Below are 17,979 nucleotides of genomic sequence, written 5' to 3' on the forward strand. Positions count from 1 at the left end.
AGATGTATTTTTTTTTTTCCTAAGTGACTTTGCAGACTTTTCTACCCCATCAATCCAAGGGGCATATATGGAGGAACATTAGGGATCATGGAATCCCCCATCTTATAATTACAGCCACACTTGGTGTGATTTAGAAGGATGAAACAATTATTCAGAGGCAATCAGCAGTGACAGGCCTAAGATGCTGAAGTAATCATGGAAACTGGCAACAGTTGTTCCCCCCTGAATTTCTATCATGAACTAGCTGGGCGATCAGAGGGATGTTACTTGCCTCTCTGTATCTCAATTTTCCTTTCCATACAATAGGAATAGGAATGGTACACCACAGGACTACTAAGTGAATAGTAAATGAATTCATGACTGTGTAAAGTGCTTGTCACAGGTTTGTGACTTAGTGTTATAAAATTTTTGTTGCTTTTATTTCAGATAGAATCAGCTGCTAAATAGAATTATTTAATTGTGCCTTCCTTTTTATTAACAACAACTTTAGGTTTAAAATTGTAATATGTAAGGCAACGTAGCATAGTTGTGTGACTTAGAGAGCTTCCATAACAATGAGTTTCAACATCTATTAAGTGGAGGTAATAAATGGCATTTTACTCATAGAATAAATTGTTCAAATGAGGTCTAAATAAACTAATATGCTCAAAGGACTTAGAATAAGTTCTGGCACACACAAAAAGTCCAGTAAATATCAACCACTCTTGGTAAGGCAAAATAATTAAGAAAAAGTAATTATTAGACTAAATTTACTACTAAACTCTTAGGGACATAACCTTAACTTTACTGTACTGAAAAGACTTAATAACTTAGGTTATCAGAAAATAAAGTATAGCTTAAAAACGAAGACTTGTACTCCTGCAATAACCCCTGGTAAAACAGAACTATTAAGAACTAGACACATGCTCTTGTGATTTGTGACCATGAGTATTCAAATTGCTCACGTGACTGCACTTATTTAGGATTATACCATTTCCATTTATTGAAGCTTGTCACATCAGAAGGGTCAGTAAGCCCCTGAGGTCCCAGTCCCTGTCTGTCAAGAAGTCCTAAAGGAAAGATCAGGAGTTTTTTGTTTTGTTTTGTTTTGGTACTGGGGATCGAACCAGGGGCACTTAACCATTGAGCTACATCCCCAGCCCTTTCTATTTTTCATACTGAGACAGAGTCTCACTAAGTTGCTTAAGACCTCACTAAGTGGCTGAGACGGGCTTTGAACTTGGGATCCTCCTGCATAAGCCTCCGGAGTTGCTGGGATTACAAGGAATTCTTCTAAATCATTTAAACTGTCTTGACAAAAGTATTTCCTGTTAAGTGTCTCTTTGCTCATTTTGGATTTCTCATAAAGATGCAGTTTTGAATATTTTGGGGGGAATTAGAGAATTAAAAAAATTTTGAACAATATATACTATTAGTGCAAACTAAGTAAAAGGATTTGTATTTTATTAAAATAGTATTTTTGCCAAGATATAAAAATTTGTTTTATAGTCATTTGATTTATAAATAAGATCTTCTTGTATTAAGATTGTAGTTTAAGGTGAACGCTTTCCTCATTCATAACAAAGAAAATAGGAGTGATATAGACAGAGTTGGTTTTTGATAGACTCACAGTATTTCTTCTTTTAATTTTGTTTGGAGGGGAAAAGCTAAAAAATCATTGGATGAATATATGAATATTTAGAGTAAGTTTTTTCATGAGTAACTGTGAGAGGCATTCCAAGACTTCTTTTTTCTTTTTTCCCTTTCCAGTGAAACCATCTTTGAGGTTTTTTTCTTCAAAAAGGAATGAGTTTCTTTAAGTGGATATGAAAATAATTTTTTTTTTTACTATTAAGACACCACAAGTTGGGCAGTCAAACAGCTGCCCGTCACTCCCCAAATTGCTTTTTCTCTGTGTGCCATCTGTCCATCTGTGATGTCTAAAAAGCACTGGGTTAGTGTTGGGGCCAGCTGGCTTGAACCACAGTATAGGTTTCTATATTCTGTCCAGGGTTTTAGCCCATACTCCAGAGCAGGAGCCATTTAGGGCTTCTGCCATCTGAAAATATACTGTAGTTCAACTTTAAGTTGACTGCCACCCTAACCCCTTAAATAATGCCAGCCAAGATGTAGTCCTGCATGACAAACAGGATGTTTGTTCTCTCATTACTAAAAACACGCACATAGATACACCTGGGCTTTCGAAAAACCTGTGCCTCATATCCTATCTTTGACCAAGTGCTAGCAAGAGCGGGAAGCTGGCTGTGGATAACCAGGAAAGACGGGTGGATGCAGGCCCAGGGTGGAAGGAAAAAAGAATCCCACGGAAAGACAAAACAGATAAAGTCATGCTAGAGTCTCTAAGAATGTTTCTTGGTCTTAAGAAAGGGCACTTGTTTACTCTTGTTTGTGGATCATTTTGTGTCTAAACAAGAGTCTTAACATACAAATTACAATAGCTTTTATTCCTCAGAAAATAGTCTTTCAGCAAATGCATAGCTAAAGATTAATTTGTATATTTTTCAACATTTAAGACATTGTTTTATTGTCAACTCTCCTGATATTACTAGATACTAAAGATCTAATAATGTTTAATAATTGAAAGGAAACCTATGGGCAAATTTACAATTGTTTTCAAGTTAAGAAACTCAATTATCTTTAAACTATGTCTGTACTTTCAAAGGAAGATAATCCAAAGTTATTGTTTACTGGTGCACTAGGTCAATTGGAGCAAACAAGGTCAAAAAATTACTTTGTCTCAGTGTAGGATTTGTATAACTGCTTTGTTTTATGTGCATACTTATTATTATCACTTCATTTTGTAGTGATCTATCCTAAAGAAAATAACTTCACCTGTAGGGGTAAGTGACTGTGGCCGGAGCTGCTTCCCTCTTGGTGGAACATACAAATCACTTTCAGATCAGCTCAAGATATATTCTAAACTGCCTATCATGAGTCACGTAGGCTCTGTGCTTTAGGTACAAAGGATGAAAATATGAGCAAGATAGCATTTCCACCTACAGGCATTTGCAGTGGGTTTTTTTTTGAGACAAGTACACGACCAATAATTTCAGTACAATGTAAGCATTACAAAGGTCACCCAGGCCTTCCTGCTGCATCCTGAAAAATGAAGAAATGTCAGATACCTACAGAAAGGTAGGCAGAGAGTGTCAGCATGAGTATTTGCAAAAGGTAAACCCAATGTAGCATGATAGATTTTCACAAGTTAACTTAGGTTGGACTTTCCCCCGGTGTCCCCTGGAGAGCATAGTGAGGCATTTATTTTAAAAAGAATAAATCAAAACTATATATTTCTATATCTACAGATACAGATAAATAAATATCTTTTTATAAATAGAAGCATATTTGAAACTAAGATTAAAGTGATGAGGGCATTAAAATACTCATATTCCGTGAAGTGAGATATTTCATTATTCCCCATTTAGGACTGACTTCTAACAGGGCTTCCCACCTTAGAAATATCAGTACATGGAACTCACACACCACATTCATTTTGGAACTAAGCTATCTTTATGAGAAAGAATGATTGTCGTTGAATTACATATTACTTGAAAATTGGCATTTAAATCAAAAATCCAAGTTTTGGTAATTATTTCTCTAGATGGGTATATAAAGAGATAAAACTTGAAAGAAGAATCTGTCACTTGTCAATGTTTTGTGAACTGTTCCAAGATGGTGGGTAATTCTGTGTTCATCCATGTAGAGTGAACACTAGAAACGGTATAAACTTGGGGCCTATTTTATTTGGCTAACGTCATTTTTCATAATCTAGATGAGATAACTAAATGTATTTCTATAGATTCCTATACTGATCTGAAACATCGTTTATGTCACAGAAAAAAAAACTTAGTTTTGCTAATAGCAAGCATTCCATTCTTATTTATCCTCACATAGGTGTTCACAGCAAGAGAAAAAAATTATTCAAGACCCAAATGTCCTGCTGCAAATGAATATTCTTTGTGGACTGGCACTGAAAGACTATGCCCTTTGATTTCTGAAGAGCCAGTCATTTTGGGAGTCACTGAAAACAGATTTGGCCAGAATAATGCAGTACAAATGCAGCTTTTTTTACCTACAAATATGCAAAGGAAAACATATGCAAAAAATGTGCTTTTCAATAGAAACATTCTACTAAAGCAAGAGATTATATTAGTTTGTTTGAATTCCCCACATAATTACTTGATTCTTCAAAAATCTTTTTAGAGTTTTAGTGCATAAATAATCAAGGCAAAAATATAAGATGTGTTTATTCTTTTTTTCTAATCCATGCAAGTAAGAATTTTACAAAAGTACTTTCCATTACAGATAAAATTCAGTGGATGTTACCAATTGAAGTTTTATTGTCAGAGTCACTAATAAATCTTTCCTAAAGATATAGTTATTGGTAAGAGGTATACAATTTGGAAATACTGGTAGATAAATTGCTGAAGTCAGATATGGTAAGGTAAATGATGTCAGAAAGTAAATAGGATCCTTGATAAAGAGCAAGAAAATTCAAAGGATGAATTTGGTGACCTAAATGCTAATCCTTCTGCTTATGTAACCACACAGCTCAGTGTGTTTGAAGCACTAAATATGACTTCCGTGCTTGTTTTTTGATTGTACAATTTCTTCCATTTATATTCCTAATTTCATTTTAGTTTCATGCCTGAGAACATTTCTTGATTTATGAGTCTTGCTTGGGATTACTACTTTAGAGACAAATGAATGCATTTATAATAACAGTAATAATAACACTAGGCTTATTGGAGACCAAAAGGTAATTTGAGTACATCACTAATAATATAGTAATTCTTTGTTCCCCAATTTTTAAAATGTCTTCTCATAGAGAGAACTAACTGACTGATACCTTTTTGAAACATGCCACCAGAAAAAGGTATGCTCAAAACCTACCCATGTCTAAATTCCATGGATGTTGGACACTAGAAACTTTTTTTCTATTTATACAGTATTTATATTTATACAGAGATATGGTGGTGAATACTTTCTGATATTTCTTTTATTTTTACACAAATGAAAATGAAATTTAATAATGCTCTAACTGCCTGATAAAAATGCCATCTTTAATTAAGTCAATGGCAATTAAACATAACACTTAAACAAATCATTTGAGCAGAGCATCTGGCCAGGCTGGAACTATGAATCATGTTCAATGGAAGCATCAAGTCACAGCGAATATATAAATAATTAAATAAAGTGAAAAGAAAAAATCATTTAATTCAGGCATGGTTAAGGTCATGAGTAAAAATATCCAAGTTGTTGTGTGGCAACTCCTAATGCAACATAATTTTAGAAAATTATTTAGAGATTGTATAAATGTGACATGCCTGAAAAATGCTAATTAAACTGGTTTGCACAATGGTTGAGATGTATAATTATTTAGCCATGCTCCCACAGTCATTTGGAAGGAAATTGTAAATTCTGGTTCTAAAAGGCTGTTTTGGATTATAAACACTGGAGTTGAGGGTTTTATGTGGACTTTTCTTCCCATTGAAAATTATGAGATCTGGGTAATGTCACGGGGCTCTTCTCTGAGTTCATCCACACAGTTTAGGAAGAGCAACCTCAACAGCAATGAGGATCTTTGATCTTTGCCCAACATCTCTCAGTACACTTAATTCATGAAAAAAAAAAAGGGAGGGGGGGACAGCAATAAGATATTAGATTTGCCTTAGAATGAATAATCCAGTCATTGTAACTTTTGATTCATAAACTCTCCTTACAACCTTAAAGGTAGCTGATGGAGTAAATGGTTGTGAAGAGAACCACAGTGCCTATTAAAATGCAGAACATTTTAACCATAATGTCTAAAACTGATCAGTGCCTGAGATTGATTTCCAGGTGCTGACTTGAAATTGTCAACTGGGGAATCTACAAGTTGAAATGTTGAAATGAAAATGAGTATTGGTGATAGAAGCACTGGTAGAACCACTACCTGGGATGTTCAGTTGCAAAAATTATGGGCCGAAGGAGATACCAAGTCACAATTGGTGTGTGTGCACACACATATGCACCAGTGAATCAGCCACTGAAGCATAAAGCAGACCGCCCTTGAAACTTACTGTTTTACTCTAAGGTCTATAAACCAAACCAAACGACAACAAAACGCTTTTGCAAATAAATCACATAGCATAGTAATAAAGCACTCACTTCAATCAGAAAATAGGACTGATAAGCCTTGCGTGACATAGTAATTATGACCTGGATAACAATCTTAAGAAAATCAACAGATTCCGAATTATAATTTCTGTCCTAGAATTCTGTCCTAGCCCAGGCTTGAGAATTTATATTACCAAAGCAAATACATGAGACTCAATTCTGTGGTCAGTTTTTATATTTTATTTTGTTTTTCACAGCAAATGGTTTATCTTCTCATTATGCCTACCACAGTCAATATTATGACCATACGTGAAAACCTGTGTTCTGTGATTCTGGGCCTTGCCACAAAGACGTCATGAGGCTAGAAAAAGCTCTGAAAATCAAGTGAACCAAACAAATGTCAATTTTACAGGCATTGGAACTGATTTCAAACTAAGTTTTCATAATTAAATTAAAATAAACTAGGAATAATTTATTATGCAACTAAGTTGCTTAATTTGAATATATGTGATCCCCTCTGTCTTACTCTAATTAGCAAGTTCAGAGATGGTCAAAATAATTTTGAAAGAGCTTAGATTTGTTCTGATGCCAGTTCAGGGTATTTTTATTGGGAGATTTGCTATGGAGAGTGTTCAAAGAACTCAAAGTTTAACACCAAAAACATTGATTTGTGGAGATTTCACACACTTGATGTGAACTAGATTTTCTCTGCTTTTTAGTCTTCATGGAACAGGTCTGTGAATTTCTGTTTGACAGTCAAAGCAGAATGTGCTTCTTATTCACAAAATAAGTAATGTAGCTATAGCACTAAAATTTTTATATAATCACGTCATATTTTGCCTAGGGAAGTTCATTTAAATGATATCATTAGTTTTCTCATCAGTTTTAGTTTTTTTCAGACCACAATAAAAGGTTCAAGACTGGATCTAATTGACATAGTTGATGGTAATTTTACCACTGTCAAAAGAACAATCAGTTAGTTTAGGTAGAAAAACAACTTATCCTGCTTTTTCCTGAGTTCCTACATTGATCATTATCTGATCTTCCTTAATGGTGTTGGTGTGCTAGGGCTTTAGTGAGCAATTCAAAACCATTTTAAGTTGAGGACTATTTAAAATATATCAACACCCATTTTCAGGCAGCTTTGTGTAAAATCACTTTCTCATGCTTTTATCCCCAGATGACTCAGATATCTTCACGTTTTTGTTTAGTGTTTGTTCTGAAATTTTAGATTTCCCTACGTCTTGCGCCCCCTACTGCTGAGTAGGAGTGTGCACTCCTTAACAAATGCTATTTTTCAAGATTACCGGCTTTTTGTGTATAATGGATGCCCACCCTTGCCACCCCACTCCCCCCGCCAAGATGTGATTTAGATAATCCATATTCTTCCCATTACCATCATTCCCACCAATAGCATAAGTTCACTCTGTTCCTTATGAATCTTTTCATGTAGCTCAGGTCCCATCCTGAAAATAAAACAATCATCAGTTCCAAGACTCACTGACAAATTTTCTTAACCAAAAGCACTAATGGCAGCCACAACCTTCTTGTAAAATCTTGTAATTTTCAGATCTCGGATTTAAGAGATGTACTTCTTGACCTTGAAATAAATAAATATATTCTGGAGGATATATGGAGGATACAGATGTGTGTAAATAAATAATTTGGTATGTGACATCTTATAGAGAGAACATAGTTGCTTAGAATGCGCATTTTCAACTTTAAGCTACTTCTGAAATTTTTTTCACCTGCAAAATTGAATAAGTATACTTATCTCCGAAGGATTTTGTGAGGAGTAAGTGGTATAAGGAAGATAAGGCTCTGTGTCTGGCGTATAGTAAGTGTCAATAAATGTTGTCTAGTATAATTGCTAGTTAATAAGGACATTAAAATCATCATTAATTATATAGGTTTCCTGGACTGGACACTCATCTCTTAATCACTCACTACTCAGAAGCTTCTTCATCTAGTTTGATATAGCATTTTGAGTCAGATTCACTTAGAAAGCAGAATCACTAAGAGTAATAGGACAAGAAATATTATGCAGCGATGGGGCCTTGAATTGTGTAGAAAGAATTGGGGAAAGAGAAGGTCCAGAAAAGCATTTGGAGTTCAGAGGAGGAGTCCTCAACCTGAGACGCTAAGTGTGTGCAGACACCACCATGGAATTGCCGGCTGAAGACTCATGGGGCATCTGTCAGAAGCAGTGCCACGGGTCTACCACTGAATGTAAGGAGGTCGTCCTGTGCTGCTCTTGGTCTGTTCACCAGTCAGAAAGTTTGGATGAGGAGGGAAAGAGGGCAAAGACAAGCCAGTCACACCAGCACCTTGGTGTCTGCTTCATGCTCATCTAACCCAAAAACTTACTAAAGGTAACACCTGCCATCTTGCTTCCACCTTCTGCCGGTTGGTCTTTTGGCCAACTCCAAGCCAAAATTATCCAGAACAACATATTCTGAGAAAATAGGTCCAGCCTAACCAAGCTGACACAGTTTAAAAAAAGCACCAGAGTCCATCTGTTGTCAACTTGTCACCCATATACACCTCTTTAACCACATTCAATTTCCAGATAAAGACATAGCAACATCATGCTACTACCTAACATGATATGACTTTTTCTCATATGCCTAAAAACACACCAGAACGCTTTGTGAAAGAGGATACAGATTCGTGCATTCTTCTTTGAGTGATGTGTGTTCCTCTTGTAGCTGAGTCACACTCAACCTTCTGCTATTAACAGCTTCAATATTGACATGTAGTAAGACAAACTAATATGAACAGATCAAATTAGAGGGTAGATGAGCTGGAGTGAAAAACAGAAAAAAGAAGTTTCCATGTGCCGTATTTTCTTCACCTTTGACAAGCTCGTTGGCTAGTTGTGATTTCTTTTCTTGTGGGTGACCGTAACCTTTATTCCTAAAAGGTCTGTGCCAGGAGCTTCCCTGCCTACATCATGCTGTTGTACTTGTTCATTGCAGAACAGGAAAATGCTAACTGGTACCATCAAAATCGCCTGCCTTCCAGGCACCTTCCTTACCTCCACTGTGTAGTAAAAAATCAATTCCCTTGATAGTGGGAATGAAGTACACCAGCTAGTACTACACCTCCTTTCTTTGCCTGTAGGTTCAAAGGCATGCTTAACCCAAAGAGGCCAGATGGCAATCTCAGCTTATAGTTCCACACCAACACCATGGTGGAAGCATCCCTCTCTTGGGACCTAACATCGTAAGACCAGCAGAACCCAAAATGTTCTCAGCTACCAGAAACAAACATTTCACTAGTAAGTCATTAGGGATAACAGCAAGAGGAACCCTTCCATTTCTACTCCTTGATTTTTGGACACATGAATCATGGCCATGGGAAAAACATGAATACATACTGATTGCTGACTCAAAGAATGCACCATATTCCAGGAATATTGTCTTAGTTTGTGAAATGTGGTCATATAGCTGGGGTTGTGATTATGTCTTCAAAAGACGATTGCAATGACTGAAACTGGTGAATTTTGTGCATGTGAGCTCATCGACAAGCTACATTTTCTGTAAAGTTATTTCTATTTGTAGAATCAAAACTACGTGGGCTACCATGATGGTGAAAATGGCATTTTGAAAGTCCACAGATGGTGATATTTGGCAGAGCATTTCAAGCAAAGAAGGCAAATCCATAACCAGAACATCTATCCTAGTGAGAATAAAGGACTGTCCTCCCTCCTACCCCCTTTGACAGAAGTGGTCCAACAACCTGCCACCACACTGAGGGATTGCTGTTGTCTCTGCTGCCATGATCACTTCATTCATGATCCCACTGGGAACAGAGCACATAACGGCAGAGAAAAATAACTTGGAAGAGGACGACTGAAATTTACAAAATGGGTCATCTTTTCCTTCTGATAATTAAAATCCTCTTCTCCCGAGACTATTTTTTTTGAGCACATTCGGGCACACATGTCTTCACACTCTGTGCTCATTTAAATAGGGCTGTCCTCATCCCTCTTTCCCAAGACCTCCTTTGTCACCTATTTTCCAGGTGTGTTCCTTCCGGGTGCCTGATACTCTGATTAAATGTAGAGGTGAAACTAGGCTTTCCTCCTTCCAGGCAAAAGGAATAATCAGGTGCACCACTTGAAGTTCTGCCCACAGCAGGATTTATCTTCCTTGGTATTCTTCTAGGTCACCCTAGAGTAAGACTACCTTGCTGTTCTTCTTCATTTTTGAGAGATACCAGTGCATTTTCCAGAAACATCTGTAAGCCAGGTCCAAGTTTTTTCTTACCCAATCGATCATAGGAACATTATGTAGTTGTGAGAGTATATTGCCAGTCCTATCAAGTGAAAGCAAATTTCTTTTCGCAATTTTTGCTAAAAGACATAGAGAAAAACACATTGTGGACCAGATGTCAGAAATTATGTTGGTTAGATCCAGTCACTTAACTTAGGATATGTGTGGTTTTGTTGCCTTTTCTAGTAGTAATGGTAAACTAGACAAAATCCAAGGTTTTCAAGAACGATTTGGAGGGCAGTGACAAGAAATATCTCCTTTATGCCATCAGTGATAATACACTGAGTCAATGAACAGTCTGAAAATATTTACTCAAAAGAAAAGCAGTATTTTTAAAAATTTACAAAGCATTTGGTTAACATGCAAGAAAGGAGAAGCTGCAAGAGTAAGCATTACAGTCAGGAAGGGGTAATGTAGCCTCAGATGGAGATTACAAATTACTAGATGAAAGTTATTTCTAGGTATCTTGATCTATTTGACCCTTTTTTACTTTGTACCATATTGAACTGATATGAAACAATCCAGTTACAGGAAGAAATTGTGTTATCCCATATGACAGACTAGATTATAGAGGGCATAAATTGGGAGCAAAGGAGTCTTTAATTATCTTATCCCCTCCCCCCAGCTTGTCCTGCAACATCATGACTATAGATTATATTCTTTGATTTAGTAACATGATATGCTTCAAAATATATCAAACATATACTCATGTTCATAGCAGCATTATTTATAAAAGTCAAATTGTGGAAACAAGCCAGGGGCCATAGATGGATGAATGGATAAACAAAATGTGGTATATACATACAACAGAATATTGTTCAGCCTTTACAAAGAAGGAAGGGAATTCTAACCCAAGATCCTGCATACATGAAACTTTTAAGAATTTTGCTATGAAATAAGCTAGTCCCAAAAGACACTGTATGATTCCACTTACGTGAGATAACTAGAGTAGGCAAATTATGGAGACAGAGTGTAATTAGAGGTTACCAGGGGAATAGGGGGAGTGAGGTGGGAAGCTGTTAAATAACTGGTTTTAACTGGGAAAGATGAGAAAGTTCTGGAGATGGACCATGGCAACGGCTGTAAAACAGTGTGAATCTACTTAATGCAACAAAATGATGTACTCGAAAATGGCTAACGTGGCAAATTTTACATCAGGTGTATTTTACCTCGATTTTAAAAGTTAAAAAAGAAGTGAACATGGGGCTAGGGTTGTGGCTCAGTGGTAGAGTGCTTGCCTGGTATGTGTGGGGCACTGGGTTCGATCTCAGCACCACATATAAATAAATGAATAAAATAAAGATCTATCAACATCTAAAAACTATTTTAAAAAAAAGTGAACAAAGGGCTATCCATTATTCACTCCTCAGTATGAATTGTCAGGAGTCTTCTTATAAATACCTGAGCATTAAGAGTGGGTGTTATGACAGAAGGGAGAAAGCATAGGTCATACATCTGGAGCCAAGGACCTTGGCCCAAGGAGCTGTCATGGAGACAGCTGTGATGAACCAGAAGGGGTGTTTAATTTATCAGAGATTATCTGGGGAGTCTCGGGGAGTGAGTGATAGAGCAGAAGAATGACTGTATCTTGAGATCACTGCCTGATATTGAGACTCCTCCCTCCAGAGGAAGACCCTCAATCACTGACCCCCAGTTTCTAACTTGCCATAGCTAATTTGGTTTCCTGGCTACAGCTTAGTAATATGGGTAGACACCTGGCCTGGGCTTGGCCAGTCAGATTTTTTTTTTCTCCCGTAACTTTAAAATGTGAAAGAGGGAGAAGCAGAGATAAGAAGCCCTAGAGGTCGTAGGTCACGTGGTGTCAACGCCAGCTCTGAAAAGAATGTCCCCGAGGTCTTGTAACTGAAGTCCCAGGAGCTGACTGGCTCCTGCAATGCCAGGCCTGGTTATGTTGTTGTGGTTAGATACAAGAGGATTATTCAGTTCCCCTTAATTTCTGCTTTATAGTGTCTTTTCTTGCTTGCTGAAGTTGGCAATTGTGCTTACAACTAAAAGAACTTAAATGAATACAGAGAGGCCAGGGGACTCCCCTGGGCCCAAGTTTAGTGGGTACCTCCTCTGCCTCACATGGTCCATTGTGGTCACTGTTGGGAGGGGGCTGGAGCAGTGCAGACTGCGAGCACACTCAGCACCCCCAAACAGGGGGTTTTGACAAAACCATTCTACTCGTTCTCGTAACAAAGACTCTAATTATATTATTTCTAAGAAAAAATACTTTCAAGGTAGAATCAATAGTCACTCAAATAGAAACTGATATAATACAAGTCTTACAAAACAAAATACTTTGAACATTCCTTTCAATTGTACTGTAATAGGATTCGACTCTTCTAGCCTGTTCTTTGTCTCGGTGGCTCAAGCCTAAGTCCGATGCTTATAAATTGAAGAATAGATGCCCTGTATAAACTCAAAGATCAACATTAGCTTCTAGATCACTGCAATAGAGAAATACTTTCTTTCCCTTTGGCCATTCTTAGGGATACACATGTAAATCGTAAAAGGAAATTATTTATAAAATTTAAATACTGTAGTGCAGTTGGGCCCCTGGATCTGCAGTTGTTGCATTTACCAGTTTAGCCAACCATGAATCAAAAATGTTCAGAAAAAATTACATATGTGCAGTACACTTTTGGGTTATTATATTTTAGACAATATAGTATAACAATTATTGACATAACGCATTACATTAGATTTTATAAGTTATCTAGAAATGATGTAAAGTACACAGGAGGATATGCATAGGTTATGTGCAAACACTGTGCCATTTATATAAAGGGACTTGAGCATCCTTGGATTTCGATATGGGGGGGCATCCTTGGATACAGATGGAAAATCCACCTTGGATACAGATGGACAACCATTGATTGCTGATCAACTACAAAGAGAAGGTCTTGCTAAACAGAATTGTAAATAATGTCTTCTTCTTAGACACAAGCTGGCCTCCTCAGGAGCTTCATTTAAAGAAAAGTTTAATCACAGCAAAACACCTTTTTCTGATACTTCTAAGTTACATTCTACCTCACTTGAAGCCTAATTTAAAATACAGTTACAATATGAAATGGTCTAGTCTATCTGCTATTGTGAGCAAAGGTGGGTTAAGGTCAGATCAGAGAAGAGAGAATGAATAATCAGTTTCCTTTTGTTCTGGCCTAAGATGAATGAATGGTTCTCAAACTATGGACCCTGAATCAGCAGCATGAATATCCCTGGGAATTTATTAGAATGTAGATTCTCAGGTCCCACCCTAAGCCTAGGCAATCAAAAACTTTGGAAACGGAGCCCAACAATCTGTTTTAGCAATTTTTTTTAAAAAAATATTATTTTTAGTTGTTGATGAACCTTTATTTTATTCATTTATGTATATGCAGTGCTAAGAATTGAACCCAGTGCCTCACACATACCAGACAAGTGCTCTACCACTGAGCCACAACCCCAACCTGTTTTAGCAATTTTTACAAATCTTCCAGGTGATTCCATTGCAGGCTCAAGTCTGAGAACCATAACCCAAGACCCAATCGTTAATGCTGCTCAATCGTCTTTCAAATACCCTGTCCTCTGATTCTCAGAAGGCTCAGATAAGGACATGTATATAGTGAGGAAAAAAGTCACTCTGAGTGGACAACAACAAACCCAGACGTGTACTTTCTGAAGGGCTGGCAGGGCAGTCATGAAGGGGAATGGAGGGGATGCTGCAGGGAAAGGATGTCATCGGAAGTGCCTTAATGCCAAGGCCCGTAATTATTCCCATCACAGTGACTCATGCAAATTCCAGACTTACCTGAATGGTCAGGGTGCTAAGGGATTTCAGGATCACAGGACCAGGTAGTTCACACCTGCCTTTTTACTTAGATTAAGAACCACAACACTCACAGCCCTGTGGGTGACTTTCTTCCCACTGATACCCACAACCTTGAGCAGACTTAAAGTAGAGCACCCCACTGTGTTAGTGGGCCCAGGCTGCATAGCAGAGAACCACAGACTGGGTGGCACCAACAAGAGAAATTGATTGTCTTAGGGTTCTAGAGGCCAGAAGTTCAAGTTCAAAATGTTGGGCAAATTAGGCTTCTGCGGTCTCTCTTGCTGCCTTGCAGATGGCTGTATTTCCCTGTGTGCTCCTGTGGTCTTCCTTCTTTATGTGTCTGTCTTCAGATTTCCTCTTAGGTAAGAATGCAGGTTAGAATGGATTAGGGACCACTCTAAGGGCCTCATTTTACCTTCATCATCTCTTTAAAAGCTCTAATTCCAAATGCAGTTACATTCTGTGGGACTGGAGGTTAGGACTTCATATGAGTTCTGGGGAGTCCAAGTTCAGCCCATGATCACACGGAGAGAAATGAATTCTTCTGGGGCAGTCCTCCATGAGTTCTGCTGCTTAACTACCTCTTCACGGCGGACACCAGAACCTTCCCTGTCCACATAATGCACTGACAATTTCTTGCAGAGTTCTTTAATGTAGGACTGTATAAAAAAATTCAAAAGATGGAAAATGATTGTTCTCATTCCATAACATGAGAATCAAGTGGATTCTTCAGTGGACACAAGAATACTTATGCATATAAACATAAAAGTTTCATGTGGCAAAGTTCCAGTATAAATACAACACAATGAAAATGACTGAAACTTTGGACTCTTTGTGGCTAAATAAGTTCTCCATGGATTCTTTTTTCATTAGCCAAGCACCTAGTATCCAGCTATCATTGTTTTCTGTGTCTTTCATGAGGGTCTCCACTCTTGCCTTTGGGCTCACCTAGCATATTTCCAAGTACAGAATGACAATCCCCCCAATGCTCACTGCTAGGAAGTCTTGCTTCTTCCAGTGTACAGAATACAAAATGCTTGCTGTGTGTAGTGTGATACCCAGGAAGGGTGCCCACCTCTCTGTTGACCTGGGGCTCTGGCTCTCTCTGTCTGGTTTCCATCTGAAAACTTCAGAATGAAACAGACAGTATTACCCTATGTGTATGTATGATTACATGAATAGTGTGAATCTACATTGTGTACAACCATAGAATTGAAAAGTTGTACCCCATTTGTGTACAATAAATCAAAATGCAGTCTAAAAATAAAAAAGGATTTTAATAAAAAAAAAACTTCACTTTTGTTATGTTGTAGGGGTAGAAGAGTTGTACAGTCTACAGTGTTCAATGGGCAGGCTGTCTGTCTTAGTCTTGGTAAACTTTTGCCTACAGAAACTGAGACAAGGATGTGCATGGAGGTGGTTCATCACCTTATCACACACTTGCTCTCTGGCAAAATGTTGAGGCCTGGAAGTCTGAATGCTCTGATTTGTTAGGTTCTGAACCCTTAGAAAATCATGCAACTCAAAACCAAAGCCTGCACATTACATAAAGATTAGGGCTCCTGAGATTGCCTAGAAATCTTTAAATTCTCACTTATTTTCAATTAACATATTTTCATTGGTACTTGGTTCTCATGTTCTCTAAGTAATAGAATATTATGTTACTGAAAATGAACTTTTAAATCATTTATGGGAATTTTAAAAACCAAGGCAAAAACCGCATAGCCTAATATTGAAGAAAAACAGAAGTGAGCAAAAATTATATGGACCAAATTACAAACCTGGGTTAGGAGACAATTCTAGGTTCAAGGAAACAGAGACACGAAGCAACAGGAAGTGCTGATGATGTGGAGAGGAAGAGAGAAAGAAAAGAAAAAAGACTGCAGATTTCCAAGGGAAGTTCTTATTTGCTGTAACTATTTCTATAGCTGCTACATTTCCGCTGTGTTGTGATTATTTATAGACAGTCAAAAGAGTCTGTCTTTTTCATGTGTAGGTTCCAATTAAAATCTGGCAGCGATTCATCAGACCCGTGAAGGCAAAGCTGTAACTGTGTTAGCATCACAGATAACTCGTGCAACCTGGTGCCTGCTCCCACATCTCAATTTCTTGCTCAATGAAAAATAAGGATTTGGAGCCCTTTATTTATAAGGTAGGCTGTAAAAGGACTTGGCCATGGAACACAATCAGATGACAGAGTCTTATTCTCACCATTGGTTTCCCCATGTGTGTCCAGTTCCACAAGCAGAAACTCCTATCCCAATGATGTGTTCCTTTATTGAGCAAAAATATATTTTCTGTGGAATATGAATTTTCTCTCTGCTTCTCAGTTCAGTGATTCCTGGCAACATCAAAGAAGTGAGACAACAAAATGGGATGCTTTCTGAACATAAAGATGCTGGGTCCTTTAGTCTCTTTTAAGAAATAATGGTGTCAGCAACACCTCTCAGCTGAGATTATCATCATCACAAACAGCCCTAACCAGCTGGGGAAGAGCCTGCTATTGCACGGGCATATATGTCATTTTCAAACCAGGGCACATCTGGCATTTGAAGATGTTAAGATTTCCTGTTATTTTGTAATGATTACTGCAAATCAGGTATTTGTGGAAGGGAACAATGAAGTACAAGGAAAACCTGAAAATTAATCACTGCTGGGAAGAGATGACTGTTTAAATCACAAAGAACATTCATAAGAAATGAGGCTCCACAAATTATACCCCCAGACTATGTGACTTAGCAATGTCACCTGTGTGTGTGAACAAAAATGAAGTAACCAAAAATTTGACGAGTTGTACAGAGTTACTTCCATTCCCATCTGTGAGTTGAACTTCTTTCCCCCTCTCTTTTGAAGTGACCACTGTGCATCTACCCTGACCTTACAGACCCAGATACAGGTCTGTGAGTCTAACCATGGAAGCAAACACAAGAGACAAGCTGATTGCTTTTGAGGGTCCACATTTGATGATGGATGGGCTTCATATAGCTCAGTAGAAGGTTTTGTGGGTCCACCCACAAATTGGTATGTGAACTTATTGTTCCCAAAAATGAGATAGCCCAGGTGGGGGCATTAATTTATACAAGCATATTTGAGTCAGTATGGTAATTGAAACAGTAGATGCTAATTCCAAGTATGAGAGAATCCATCTAAAAATTAAATAAAATAAGACCAACACTGTAGGAGATCAGTGGTTCTCATCCAGAAATAATTTTTAGTCCCCTAGGGACATTTGGCAATGTTGACACATTTTGGTCATTGTATATGTAAGTGTGCATGTGCACTAGCTTGCTTGTGTACCAGTGTCTAATGAGAAGCCAGAAGTGCTGCTAAGCATTCCAAAATACACATTCCTTATTTGGCCTAAAATGTCAATTAGCGTCCAAGATAAGCAATGCTGTATATTACTTCGAATGTCTTGCAAATTCTTCTGTCAAGAGATGGAGTTAATTTCCCCGTATCTGACCTGCCTTGATGAACAGAATGTGGTCTAAGTCGTGTTCAAATGCCAGAGCTGAAGTCTCAAGAGACCTTTTAGCTTCTACCTGTGCTCTTTGGAAATGCTGCTCTCAGATTATCATGCCAGGAGAAAGCCCATGATGAAAGATCCAGTGGACAGAAAGGCCTAACTGCCCCAGATGCATCCGCAAGGTCAACAGAGGAACTCTTAGCCAATCCACACAACAGGGCAAGAAATAATAAACAGCTGTCCCAAGTCACTAAGGTTTGGGCTGTTAGAAATAAATCACTAAAACATCTCTAATGGGTCATTTTAGTGGGGTCAGAACT

The sequence above is a fragment of the Sciurus vulgaris genome (assembly GCF_902686455.1).
Source record: "Sciurus vulgaris genome assembly, chromosome: 13".
Taxonomy (NCBI): Eukaryota; Metazoa; Chordata; class Mammalia; order Rodentia; family Sciuridae; genus Sciurus; species Sciurus vulgaris.